The sequence below is a fragment of the Notamacropus eugenii genome, chromosome 3 (assembly GCF_028372415.1).
Source record: "Notamacropus eugenii isolate mMacEug1 chromosome 3, mMacEug1.pri_v2, whole genome shotgun sequence".
Lineage (NCBI taxonomy): Eukaryota > Metazoa > Chordata > Mammalia > Diprotodontia > Macropodidae > Notamacropus > Notamacropus eugenii.
The window spans coordinates 46,366,540-46,381,383 of record NC_092874.1 but is presented as its reverse complement, the minus strand read 5'-3'; the positions used below and the strand labels follow the sequence as shown (position 1 = coordinate 46,381,383).

The following is a 14,844-nucleotide window of genomic DNA, read 5'->3' as shown; positions in this document are numbered from 1 at the left end:
TCTGGTCTTGAGAGGAAGATCTGGAGAGGTGTTATTGACATCCATGAGGGTGCCCTTCCAAAATGGGTTCTGGGTTTTCATCTGTACATGGTTGTCTACTAGTCTTTTCTGGTTAGCACCCAAATGGTGATTCTGGGCCTTCAAAAACAATAAGTGAAATCCACACCACTGAAATGAAGTTGAGAGACAGGAATGATGAAGGGCAGATCCTGTAGCAACTGCTCATGGCAATTCAGTTATGTGGTTTTGGCAGAATAGGTATAGTAAAGTGTGGTCATACTTAGATATCTTCCAAGTTCTCCTTGGTTTTTTGTCTTACTGACAAAGTCTGGTGGGTATTTGGGGGCAGGGTAGTGAGGTCTGCTGCAGTCAAAGAAATTTGAATAGCTTGTTAGGAGTAGGTAAGGATAGGGTTGGGAAATCATCAGGAAATTGATAAGCCTATGGCAGGATTTTGGGGGGGAAGGTGATTTCATCCACCCCTAATCAGAAGACATGTCATTTGGCATTCTTTTCCCCACCCCCAGTCCATAGATTGAGTATTCTAGGCAAAGAGGCTTTTCTGAATGTGATAACTCTGGTTATGGAGGGTACATGCTAATAGATCCCTTATCTTCTCCCTTGTTGCCCAGGATTTCAGATCCAATTAAGGTAGAATCAGTTTGGTCATAATTGATACAAATACGTGAATAAAAATTATCAAATGTTTACTCCATGCTGAGTATTGTGCTTAGTGCAGGGGATGATACAAGTAGAAAAATCAAGGTAATCTTTGTTCTTAACCCACAGTCTAATTGGGGAAGACTCAGCTGCAAAATAGATGGAAAATTATAATTCATCCATGTTGGCTGCAAGGCCTGGGCATGCTTAGGTTATATATCAGTAGGTCAGATTCTTCAGACCCAAGTGGAAGGGAAGATGGTAAGCCCTGGTGGTCCTCCATCTTGCTAGAAGTAATAGAGTAGACAATTCCTATATCGCTGAAGTCAAGCTGCCCAAATGAGTACGGAGTGACCCAGGGCAATGGGAAGCAGTAGAAGTCATGAAAGAGTTGTCCTGATGGTGCTGAGTCAGCAGACTACAGGGCAAATTTGAGCTGATCGCTTGTTATACTATTTTCTCTTGTTCACTTTCGTTAAAGAGACTCAAAATGAATTGAGGTTGGGAAAGTCAAATTATTGATATATCCTAATGGAGCAGCATAGTTCATGTCTTAAAGTTGGAGCACACTTTTTTCTCTTGAGGAGCATGAATGACCAATCACAGAAGCCAAGCTGGCTTATTGTGGTATAGACGATCAAGATATGGTTGACTTCCATGAATCCTGGTCATCCAGAAGGTGGGAGGCACTAGGATGTCATATTCTCATGCCTCTTTTATAGAGAACAAGTTTAATGAGTGATCCAAGCACAACAGTGGAACAGTGGTTTTCAGACATTGATATGACTTACATAGAGCTTAGTTTATTGGTACTAAGGTCTGAGGACTTACTGGTATATTTTTTTTCTGGCAGTACCTGTGACTTTGTTAGCAATAGAAATAACATTTTCATTTCACATTACAAATATCTCTAAATCTTTTTCTTAAATACATAGACAAAAGAACATTTCTATGCATACAACACAACATAAAAAATATTTACTATAAATCATGAATTTACATTTCAGTGTTTATTTTTTCTAGAAACCTAAACAGTAAATACTACACATTGCTTTCAAAGATATTCCACTTTCTATGCTTGCTTTTAAATTAAAAAAAAAAATTCTCTGCTGTGTACTTAATTTTTTCCCCTCTCACTTTGCCCCCCCCCCATCATTAGACACAAAAATATGAATAAGACCATCCTAGACACACTTCTATTTATCAGTTCTTTCTCTCGAGGCAGGTAGCATCTTCCTTCATAGGTCCTTTATAGTTAATTTGGGTATTTATAATACTTCAAATTACGTAGTTTCTCAAAGTTGTTTTTAAAACAATGTTGCTATTACTGTATACAGTGTTGTCTGCTCTTCGTTATTTCATGCAAGTCTTTAGGACTTTCTGTTTTTAAAGGCAAAGTTCATTGCCAGGCTGGGCTAGCTCCATGATACCTAGTGGTCCTGTGTTTGGACTTCTAAACTGTTCCAAAGAATAAGGGCAAAATCCAAAGCAGTCTTATTTTTTCAGTAGGACTTATTGGATTATTTTTTATTCCTGACTTCCTGGAGTAATTGAGAGAAATCCGAAATTCATGGTGACAGATGCAGACTGGTCATTCTGAGCACTTCCCCGCCAGCGAGCGCCCCCCCCACCCTGCCCAGGGATGGCAATCCTGGATTGCAATCCAGTTTAAATCTGATGACAACTCTGAGCCTTTAAGTCAAATAGATACCTTGCTAAGGGCAATATTTCTTCAATGGTATAGATGACTTGTGACAAAAGCATAGGCTGACCATGTGTGTACACTTCCTTTTTCTCCTTCTCTGCTTAAAGAGAGAGGGGCAGGATCTCTATACAGCTCTCCTGGGGCATATTTGTCTTGTACCTTTAAAATCTTCTCTCTTCTCCCCTCCCCCAGGATTTCAAGCTACAGGCAGAATAGGACAAACAGATGTGGTGAGGTTGGCCTGCCCAGGGCCCATTGTATTTTGAACGTTCTCTTTGGGAGATTATTCAAAGAATCATAATGACAATTTCTAATCTCTGTCCAATAAGGTGACAATAATGTCATAATTACATTATGATAAGGACTCCATAAAATGTTGGCACACAATTGTCTTGGACTCCTCCTGTGCCATGTACTCCACTAAAATTTTCTGCATAAATATCCCATAAATAATAAATAAACTGAAGCTAATTGGAAAATAGTATCAGTGAAATTCTAAAATGAAAGGAAAAAATTGGCTCTGTAGTTTAAATTTCAGAACTATCAACGTTTCCTTTACTATGAAGCCTGTTTCAATCATGAAGCAATTCAAATGTAAGTAAAATTTAATTTGGAAGAATGTTTTGTGTTACTGATGGCGGGTAATGGACACCTAAAAAATATCAAATCTCTGGAAGCAACCCAGTTGCCTGACCCTATAATTCCTCAGTGAAAGCTATCAGTGCAAACACAGGGTACCTGACCAAGGACCATGCCTCTGGTCAACCTTTGTATAAACAGAATTATTTTGTCTTTTTAACAAAGCTATCTATGGCTGGCTCCCTGAATTTTCCCCACACATTATAGTAGCCCTAGCCCAAGGCACCTGGCCCATCCCAGATTATTTGTATATACTGACCATTCCTTATTCCTACCCAGATCACCTAATTAGCCCCTTGAGATTACTCCTTGGCATACTTATGACACCTGGCCCACCCCAGACTTACATACCACTCCTGAATTCCAACCAGATTCCTTTCAGTGTCCCTTTAGTACATAAGCATTAGCACCTTCCACATTAGTTTGCAAGTTTCCTAAGGAAGTTTGCCACCTGATTGGAAGATGGTTTGAGTATGTGAATTCACTCCCTGATATTTTGGGGGTCTCAGAACCCCAAACTGCATCAGTACCACTGGAGGAAAGCAGTGGGTACTCCTGAGGGTGCCAATCAACTCTGATCAGTTAACAATTAATGAGAAGACTGAATATTACAATGGGAGTTGAGTTCATTCTAATGAAGAGCTGGGGGGATGTACTTCTAAACTGATCAGTCTCAGGCAATGGGAATCAAAGAATTTACCCCCAGGCAAACCTGTGGAGAGAGAACCCTAGCCTTCCACACCTTTGCTTAAATTTCTTGGAATGTTGGGGTCTGAACATGATTGAGGAGAGAATTAATTCTATCTCCTCAGTTCCCCTTAGCCCCTTCCTCTGTCCCTCTGATAGGAGGGTAAAACCAGGAATCCAAAAACCTCCAACTTAAAGGGGGGAGTTCACAGTTAGGACATCTCATTTTTCCTCTGAACAAGCCAGTCAGAGGTATATCTGCCTTTTTTCCTTTCTGTATCCCCAGCTTAGCACAGTGCCTGATACATAGTAGGGCCTTCATATTTATCGACTACTGATGGATGAGCAGTAAGAGTACCAGGGTTACTCCATCTCCTCTGGCCCAGCATTTTCAAATGGGCAGGGAGGCTGTATTGTGATTTCCAAAGGGGTTTGGATTCGTCCAATTATGTATGATTAAGGAAATTTATGGTTCAGATTCGCACCTACAATAAGACACATTTGAGAAGAAGCTGGATATTTTATTGATTTACAGAAAAGGCAAATGCATGAACAGTTTAGAGCTACAGCAGAAATAATTAATATAGCCTAATACTAATATAGTTATAGCAATATTAATATAGATAGAAGAGGAAATAGAAAAACATCACCAATTCGAGGAGCACCAACACCTGAATTACATCAGCTGAGGAATACCGGGATACAGTGTTCAGGGTCCGAATTGGGAGCAAAGAGGGTCCCAGGCAGAGCGTCCTCTCCATGGGTGAGATTCCGAGGACTTGCACTAAGCGGGGGGACTTTATAGGGACCTAGACAAAGAAGGCTTTTTGCCAACGGCTCCACACACTATTCCAAGCTGGTCAGGCACATGGCCATGGGAATGCAGGTGTTTCTTCGTCAAGGACATATCATACGGGGGCCACAAGATATAAGCTAATTAATCATATACTGGGAGGACTAGCCAGATCCTCCAAGTATTATCTATGTGTTCCAGGAGTGGCTAGTTCCCAAAACATTAAGGCATGGCCAACTTGCGCATGTTATGTTCCTTGAGAGGTCACCAAAAGGACAGAGTGAACTTACTTTATGCAAGGGATATGAAATATTCCTTCAGAGGCAAAACAAACCACTTGGACTGTGAAACAAATGCTAACCTCAGGGACCTCTTTCAAAGGAAGAGAAAATTGAAGAGGATGGCCAAGACTCTGGATACTCAGCCCAAATCTAGCTTCCTGGGGTCTGGGCAGCCCAGATCTTACCAGCCTGAGTCAGTGCTTCCTTACACCCATCAAGAATTGTCAAAGGTTCTCCTCAGGTGTGAATCCTAACCAGGTTGACACCTCTCAGCCTCTGCCCCCTCCCAGTTCCACCTGGGGGTGGGATGGATAAAAGGAGCCAGGAGGAGTGGAACACACTCAAATTCCTGAGCCTAGCAGACCTCCACTCTGCTCCTTCCCCAAGCCCTCTGTCCTGCTGGTGACTTAAGCAGCAGTGGGGCACAGAACTACATTGTTCCTGTCACCCAAAGCCCTGACCCAGGCAGCACCAGTGAAGAGAGGAGTGGAAAGAAGCTCGCCCCACTTACCCTTCCCCTCCAGGTCCAGGACTTCTGCACACACCTTCCAGCCAGTATGGCACCTTCATCAGAAGAAGTTTTACTGATGGTAAAGAAGGTGCAACAGAAGAAGCAGGATGGGGCCCTGTACCTTATGGCAGAAAGGATAGCCTGGGCACCTGAAGGCAAAGACAGCTTTACAACCAGCCACATGTATGAGGATATTTGGTGCCAGAAAATCAGTCCAGAAGGAAAAGCTAAGATTCAGCTTCAGCTGGTCCTACATTCAGGAGAGACAACCAGCTTCCATTTTGTCAGTGTTAGCACAGCTCTCAGGGATCGAGATGCTGTGAAAGACCTTCTTCAGCAGCAGCTCCCCCAGTTCAAGAAGAAAGCCAGGAAAGAACTGGAGGAGAAAAGCAGAATGCTACAAGAAGATCCTGCTTTGTTTCAGCTTTATAAAGACCTGGTCATGAGTCAGGTCATTGGTGCTGAGGAATTCTGGACCAATTGTCTAAGCAGGAATACTGTGGAGAGCCCTGAGGCATCCCATCCCAAGCAAGACTTTGGCATTTCTGCAGCGTTTCTGGCTGATGTCCACCCCCAAACAGATGACTCCAATGGCCTAAGATATAACTTAACTTTGGATATCATGGAGTCCATAGTTAGGACATACCCAAGAGTAAACATGAAATATGCAGAAAATGTTCCACATAACATGACAGAGTGTTCTGGGCACAGTTTTTTCAGTCCCATTACTTTCACAGCAATCAGTTTACCACGGGGTCAAAAGATCTCTGCACAATGTGCCAAAGAGGAGGAAGAGGATTTTAAAGCAATGGCATCCCTGGGAGTGAAAAACCTACTCCTAGATTTGACAGCCCTGGAGGATAGATCATTCCCTGAGGGCTATGGGGTTTCCCCTGGGCCATCTTCTTCCAACTCTTCCAAATCCATAAAGGAGACTGGCAATGCTGCCATCATCAAGAGATTTAACTATCATAGTGTTATGGTCCTGGCAGCAGGTCTCAGGAAACATGGAGCACCAAATGAAAACAGCACAGATGGGAACGTTCAGGATTCAGACTTCTTTCAGCCACCAGTCAAAAGGGTGAAGTTACAGGAATCCATTGAATATGAAGACTTGGGGGGAAGTTCCAGCACAACAACAATGGCACTAAGACTGAAAAAGGCAGATAGGTATTATCATGGACCAACTCCTATTCTGTCCCTCCAACATGCAGCAAGTCAGGAGCTTAGTAATTCTTTTCAGGCTATTAAGGAAGAGATGCAAACTTACACACCCAAACTAACTCAGGTTCTTTCAAGTGATGCTGCAAGCAGTACCATCACAGCCCTGTCCCCTGGAGGAGGGCTTATTCAGAGAAGACCACAGCCAGCCATAAACCAGATGGTGCCAAAAGACATTCAGTCAGAACTCAAACACTTGCATGTGTCCCTGGGGGAGCTGCTGAAGCATTTCTGGTCTTGTTTTCCAGTTAACATATCATCCCAAGAGGAAAAGGTGGTGAGGATGAAGAGTCATTTAGAACAATTCCAAGCTACTAAGCTTTGCCCATTCCAAGAAAAGATTCAGAGACAATATTCAAGCGCAAATTTAGTAAGTCACATAGAAGAGATGCTGCAGACAGCCTATGATAAACTTCACATCTGGCAGTCCAGGCAACTACTGAAGAAGATGTAAAAGAACCCCAGGATTTGGAACCTATTGTGAGTTCACAGTTCGGATATCTCATTTCTCCTCTGACCAAGCCTCTCTGAGGCATCTCTGAATTTTTTCCTCTCTGTATCCCCAGCTTAGCACAGTGCCTGACACATAGTAGGGCCTTTATATTGACTGATTACTGATGGATGAGCAGCAGAAATGCCAGGGTTACTTCATCTCCTCTGGCCCAACATTTTCCAGTGGGCAAGGGAGGCAAACCAAGCCACTCTGAAGTAGGCTCCTGAGTTTAGCATTTGTCCACAATCAAAAGAAGAGAAAACTGAAGAGGATGGCCAAGACTCTGGATACTCAGCCCAAATCTAGCTTCCTGGGGTCTGGGCAGCCCAGATCTTACCAGCCTGAGTCAGTGCTTCCTTACACCTATCAAAAAATGTCAAAGGTTCACCTGGGGTGTGAATCCTAACCAGGTTCACATCTCTCAGCCCCTGCCTGGTCCCAGATCCAGTACTTGGGGGTGAGATGGATAAAAGGAGCCAGGAGGAATGGAACACACTCAGATTCCTGAGCCTAGCAAACCTCCGTTGGAATCCTCCCCTCAACACTTTGTCCTGATGGTGACTTAAACAGCAGTGTGGCAGAGAACCCAAATTTTTCCCCTTCCTAGAAGCTCTGTTCTAAGATCAGTCAAGCAGTGCTTCCCAGTTCACTATGGCTGCCACAGCCTGGAGGGATCCTTTAGATCCTGCAAGGAAGCTATTGCTGATGAATGAGAGAATTCAAAGTGGAATTTGAGACCCGTGAAGAGGTGGACATGACACCCACTTTCAACAGGATCAGTTTATTATTAACTGTGACTTACCCAATAAGAGAGAATTATACATCCACTAGGAGATCAGGTTGATGTGGCTAAAAGGATGTTGCCATTAATTTGGTAACACATGATATGACATCTGTATTCTCAGACATTGAACAGTACTACTCAACTCAAATTGATGAAATGTCCATGAATGTTGCTGATCTTATCTGAGGAAACAACATAGAAGACCAGTTGGAGACTATTTCCCTACTTTTATGCTACAATTGGAAGTTGAGCTTTCCCTATGCCACAGAAGCACAATATTTTGATTTAATAATAGGGTCTATGTGTGTTAAACTCTGTTCCCCCAACTCTTGCCCCAGAAGCTGCTTTTTGTGGGATTCCTGCTTGCCTGCATGTAAATTATGCATCAAGTCTGTTTTTCCTTTTAAAAATGAGAAATTTTTACATAAAATAAAGAAACAGTAAGGGACTCTGAACCTCATGGCACAAAAAGATAGCTTGGGTACCTGAAGGCAAAGACAAATTTACAATAAGCCATATGTACAAAGGACATTCAAGGCCAGAAAATCAGTCCTGAAGGAAAAGATGAGATCCAGCTTCAGCTGGTTCTTCATGCAGGAGACACAACGAACTTCCTTTCTGCCAGTGGAAGCACAGCTGCTAGGGAATGAGACACTTGTGAAAGACCTTCTTCAGGAGCTGCTGCCCAAATTCAACAGAAAGCCAATCAACAACTGGAAAAGAAAACAGAAGGTGTCAAGATTCTGGTTTGTTTCAGTTTATGATCACAATAGTGAAAACAGTAGCATAGAGGGTACCTTCACATATTCAGATTTCTTTCAACCACCACTCACAAAAGGATGAATTTATGGGAATCTGTTGAATATAAAGACTTAAAGGGAAAACAATAGCATGGAAACAATTGCACTAAACCTGAAGAAGTCAGATGGGTATTCCCATGGCCAACTCCAATTGTGCAACAGTGTTCAGCAAGAGATGGAAACTTTTATAAACCCAAGTTGTAGGAAACACAAGAAAGTTCTGTTTCCACAGGGTAGAAATTTCCACCTTGGAGTGGTAATAGTTCAGCTTAAACCAACTGGAGAAACTGGCAGGGCAACCTAAGGATCCAACTGAGCTTGCATAATGATATACAGTGGGTGTGTCAAAAGATTGTGACCCTGAAGAGAATGGACCAATCCATCCTCTGATGCACCAATATTATAAAAATGCCCTCACTTCTCTCTCTCCCTTCTTTCTTTCCCTTCTCTTTTTGAAGAGGGGTGGAGTCCACTTTGGCCAAAGTGTTCAAATTTTTCTGAACTCTAATAAATTTTCCTAGAAACTGTTTAGTGTCAAGTGTGTTTCTAACAAGGTGATTTCACTGATTAAAAAAAAAGGAAAGGGAACTGAACCTAATTTGAAAGTAGTATCTCTGAAATTCTAAAATGAAGAGAAAAATTGGATTTGTAGTTTAAATTTCAGAACCATTGTCAATTTTTTCTTTACCATGGAAAAAAGACAAGCTTGTTTAAATCATGAAGCAATTCAAATGTCAGTAAAATGTAAGTAAAATTTAATTTGAAAGTATGTTTTATGTTACTGATGGGGTAATGGACACCTAAAAAAAATATTAAATCCCTGGAAGCAAGCCAGTCACCTACAGAGGCCTTACCCTGTAATTTCTCAGTGAAAGCAATCAGTGCAGGCACAGGGTACCTGACCAAGGACCATGCCTCAGGTCAACCTTTGTATAAATAGCTTTGTTGAAAAGACAATAATTCTATCTGACTCCCTGAATTTTCCCAGACATTACAGTAACCCAGACAACTGGCTCCCTAGTTCGAGTCACCTGGCCCACCCCAGATTACTTGCATATACTGACCATTTCTTAATCCTACCCAGGAGGCAGAGCCAAGATGGTGGAGCAGAAAGACATACATACATATTTTAACTCTCCCCCCACAGCCCATAAAATACCTGTAAGGAAAGACTCTCAACAAATTCTAGAGCAGCAGAAGTCACAGAGAGAGTGGAGGAGACTTTCAGCCTAGGGTGACCTGGAAGGTCTATGGGCAAGATCTGTTGCACTAGACCTAGAGTGGAGCCCAGCCCAACCTTGACCCTCATGACTGTGGGAGGAGCAGGACCAGAGCAATCTTCAAGGATGAAATCCCCTGAAGCAGCAGCAGCAACCAGATCCCTCAACCCGGAGGCACCAAAAGGTCAGCAAGAGGGCTTTTTCAACCAGAGAGAGAAGGGAAGCAGGGTCCACCCTCAGGCCCCCACCTGAGGTTGACCAGCAGAGGCTTCTGGAGGCCAAAGTAGGCAGGCAGCAGCCAGCATCCATTGTTCCATTGTTGGAGCACTGAGCATAAAGGCCCTGGGGGAGTTGGGCAGCTGAGTCAAATCTCAAGCTCAAATATAGTACTGGGGAGAGGAGGGGACAATAGGACCCTCCTCTTGACAGGATTCAGAAGTCAAGTAACTGGCTGGGAAAATGCCTGAAAAAGAGAAAAAAAGTAAGAGACCATAGAAGGTTACTTTCTTGATGAACAGGTATCTCCTCCCATCCTTTCAGATGAGGAAGAACAAGGCATATTGTCAGAAAGTCAAGGCCCCTGCCTCCAGTGCCTCCAAAACAAATGTAAAATGAGCCCAAGCAATCAAAGAGCTTGAAAAGTAAGTTAGCAGCTTGTTAAAGGAGAACCAAAAAAATACTGAGGAAAATAACATAAAAGAAGCTAATGCAATTAGAAAAAGAGGTCCAAAGAAGCCGATGAGGAGAAAAAAGGCTTTAGAAAGCAGAATGAGCCCAATGGAAAAGGAAGTTCAAAAGCTCACTGAATAAAAGTTCTTTAAAAATGAGAGTGGAGTTCAGGGAAGCTAATGACTATATGATAAACCAAGAAGTTACAAAACAAAACCAAAGGAATGAAAAAATAAAAGACAATGTGAAATCTCATTGGAAAAACAACTGACCTGGAAAATAGATCCAAGAGAGAATTTAAAAATTATGGGATTACCTGAAAGTCAGGATCAAAAAGAGCCTAGACATTGTTTCATGAAATTATCAAGGAAAACTGCCCTGATATTCTAGAACCAGAGGGCAAAATAAATATTGAAAAATCCACCAATCACCTCCTGAAAGAGACCTGAAAAGAAAAGCTCCTAGGAATATTGTGGTCAAATTTCAGAGTTCCCAGGTCAAGGGAAAAACTATTGCAAGCAACTAGAAAGAAAAAAAAATTCAAGTATTGTGGAAATATAATCAGGATAACACAGTATCTGGCAGCTTCTAAATTAAGAAATGAAAGGGCTTGGAATCATATATTGCAGAAGTCAAAGGAACTGGAATTAAAATCAAGAATCACCTACCCAGTAAAATTTGAGTATAATACTTCAGGGGAAACAATGGTCATTTGATGATATGGAGGACTTTGAAACACTGAAGAGAAAATTTGATTTTCAAACGCAAGAATCAAGAGAAGCATGAAAAGGTAAACAGGAAAGAGAAATCAGAAAGGACTTTCTGAAGCTGAACTGATTACATTCCTACATGCGTGTAACTCTTGAGACTTTTCTCAGTATTTGGGTAGGTGGAAGGATCACACACAGGTAGACAGAAGAGCACAGGTTAAGTTGAATCAGAAGGAATGCTATCTATAAAAAATAAAATTAAGGAGAGAGAGGGGAATAAATATATTGGGAGGAGAAAGGGAGAAATGGAACGGGGCAAACGATCACTCATAAAAAAGATAAGAAAAACCTTTTTCAATGGAGGAGAAAAGGAAGGAGGTGAGAGGGGAAAAGTGAAGTTTACTCTTGTCACATGGCTTAATGAGGGAATTAACATGCTTTTACTCAATGTGGTATGAAAAATCTAGCTTACACTACAGGAAAGCAGGGGAGAAGGGGACAAGTGGGATGGGAGGATGGGGGGATGGGATTGATAGAAGAGAGGGCAAATGGGAGAAGGGCATAATTAGAAGTAAACATTTTTTGGGGAAAGCTCATGGTCAAATAAGAGATAGAATAAATGGGGGACAGGGTAGGATGGAGGGCAATATAGTTAGTCTTTCACAACATCATTATTATGAAAGTCTTGTGCAAAATGACACATATATAGCTTGTATTGAATTGCTTGCCTTCTCAGTGGGGTTGGGTGGGGGGTGGGAAGATGAGAGAGAGAGAGAAGTTGGAATTCAAAGTATTAAAAATGAATGTTGAGAATTGTTATTGCATATAGCTGAGAAATAAGAAATACAGGTAAATGGGGTATTAGAAATCTATCTTGCCCTTCAAGAAAAGAGAGAAGATAGGGATAGGAAAAAGGTTTTGGGGTGTGATAGAAGGGAGGGCACATTGAGGGAAGGGGTAACCAGAATGCAAAGTGTTATGGGGTGGGGGGAGGGGAGAGATAGGGAGGAAAATTGGAATTCAATTTTGTAGAAATCAATGTTGAAATCTAAAAATAAATAAAACTATTTTTAAAAAATCCTACCCAGATCTCCTAATTAACCTCCTTGAGATTACTCTTTGGCATACTTGTGACACCTGGCCCACCCCAGGTTACATACCACTCCTGAATCCCAAACCAGATCCTTTCAGTGTCCCTTTAGTATTTAATTAGTATTTAGTATTAGTATTTATTTAGCATTAAGCATTAGCACCCTCCACGTTAGTTTGCAAGTTCCCTAAGGAAGTTTGCCACCTGATTGGAAGATGGTTTCCAAGAAGCCCCTACCAGAATCTCATTGCCTGGGTGCTGGGCTCCCAAATGAGAAGAGAGGAGGAAGCACTGTAGGAGCAACCAAGTCATAGACAATGTCCTCCTCCCCAGGCTAGGGACTCATCCTAGAGATGAGTGAAAAGTGAGAACAGAAACTGAAACTAAATGAATGGTGATGGAAGAGAGTATTTCTTTCTGAAATTTGTACTAGAACATTCTACTTAGATTCTCACTGTGTCTGGAAGAGACAAACACTCAAGTTAACTATATTATCTCTTTGAAATTAATTTTATTTCTGATGTGCCTAAGGGGGGGGGGTGCATCTAGATGGGGCTAATGGATAGAATACCTATCCTGGAATCAGGAAGTCTTTCTTTACTTCAAATCGAGCCTCAGATACTTAGTAGCTCTGTGACCTTGGACAAGACTTTTAACCATGTTTGCCTCAGTTTTCTCATCCATAGAAAGGGGTAGAGAAAGAAAGGGCAAAATTTTCTGTGATCTTTGCAAAAAACTAACCAAACCACACCCTGAAATGGTCACAAAGTGGTTGTACAAGGCTGAAATGAAATGTAAGAAAAACCTATATAAGCACAGTGAAAGATAAACTTATTTTATATCAAAGACAGCTCCAAGTCTGGTTTAAAGAATTTCCAAGGCAGGTAGGACTGGAAAATGTTCCAATCAGCTTACATTGTGGAAGAAAAGTCTCTAGTTTCATCATGAAGGAGGTGATGCTCATCCTTTTGTAGGGGAAGGTTGGTATTTGAAGGGCCACAATCAAGGATCCTGGTGGTGGGTTAAGAATTCCTCCCTGAAGAAATGTTTAGACAGGAAGAACAGTGAGCAATGATGAGAGTTCACTGGCCAGAGAGAGTCATGGGACCAGCTTTTGTGCCTGGAAGTACGGAGTCAGGGGAAAAGATGGGAGTACAGGACTCTGAAGAGGACGGGGTAGAACCTTTAAATGAGGGAGTGCTAGAGAACATTGTAAAAGAGTGCAGGGGGTGGGGTGGGGTGGGGGTGGGGGGATATTCCAGGTGTTCTCCAGCCCCAGGGCCTTTCACCTACTGATTCAATGATTCAGGTTAAGTTTGGAAATAGTAATGCTCTGCCTTGGTGACTTGGCCTCAACCTGCTTTCATTGCAATGGGTGAGCTGCTCTGGGGGTTGGGGAGGAAGGCCTGGTCAGAAGGTGAGTCAATGCTGGATCATTCAACTGACATCCCAGGGTCCAGCAGAGAGTTCCTACTCTTCCTTTACTTCTATTGACACTCCCCCATTTTGTACTTCCAGGGGAGAAGTGAGAGGTAGAGGTGAGAGTGCCATGTACTTCTAAAACCTTCCCCCTCCTACCACCAGGGATTCAAGCTGTGACTCAAAAGGTGGTCCTTACAGGTAGGGAACATGATCAGCTCAGTTCCTTATTGGACATTTTCAGACCAGAATAGATTTATCCTATCATCAAATAGGATAAGCAGAGCTTGAATATGGCTGACTATCTGAGAAGACCATATTTAATACTGAACTTGTCTATGTGTCTCAAAATGGCAGAAGAGCACCTGAATAGAGCCCCATGTCACAGTTGTAGAATATAGCATCACTTTCCCATGGGTGATTACTGACAAATTGCCCATATTTATGTATGGGCTTAAAGACAGAATGTCTTCCCCTCCAAGACCAATTGGTTAGTTCAACAAAGCTTTGTCACAGCAGTGGTTTGAGGCAAAGGGCCTCTTGGTCTTTTGACCAGAGTGAATAAAGGGAGAATTGAGGAGGTGAGAGATAAGCAATTAGGTCTGAATTTATTCCCTGCTTTTTAGTTCTTTGTCTCAGTCTTTTCCATCCTTGGGTAATTGTTTTCTATTAACATTCCATTAAAATGCTACTTCACTTCACAGACACTAAATTTAAAGTTGGGACAACTTGGAGTTGATAATGGCCCATGGGCTGCATAAGCATGGGGGAAGACTGGGGATGGACTTTGTGCCTGGAAAACAGATCAAGGCAGAAATCCCCTCCCCCTAACTATATTTTCCTGAAGGAGTTTTGGAATGAATGATGACCACTGTGTTAGAAATGTTCACTTTATTGATAAGACCATAGATTGACTTTTAAGGTCTCCCAGATCATGCTTTGGGAGGCTCAGCTGTTTTTATTTGTAGTCTGTTTTTGTATCCTCAGGGGGAGGAACATAACTAGCACCTGTGCCAGTGAGGAATGACTGCATGACCTCTTTCTTCTTGGTCAGGGGCTCACCTGAACACATGAGCTCTGAGCTGTCACTCTGTCCCCTCCTTTGTCCTGGTGAAGGAGATTTTCTTTTCCTTCTCCATTCAGAATCTTTCTCTCTCTCTCT

The 14,844-nt window shown here is 42.1% G+C and overlaps 1 pseudogene; it reads left to right on the top strand.

The window, feature by feature from the left end:
- Positions 1-5,132: 5,132 nt before the first annotated feature.
- LOC140532689 (general transcription factor IIH subunit 1 pseudogene) lies at positions 5,133-7,052 on the top strand (annotated as a pseudogene).
- Positions 7,053-14,844: the final 7,792 nt, after the last annotated feature.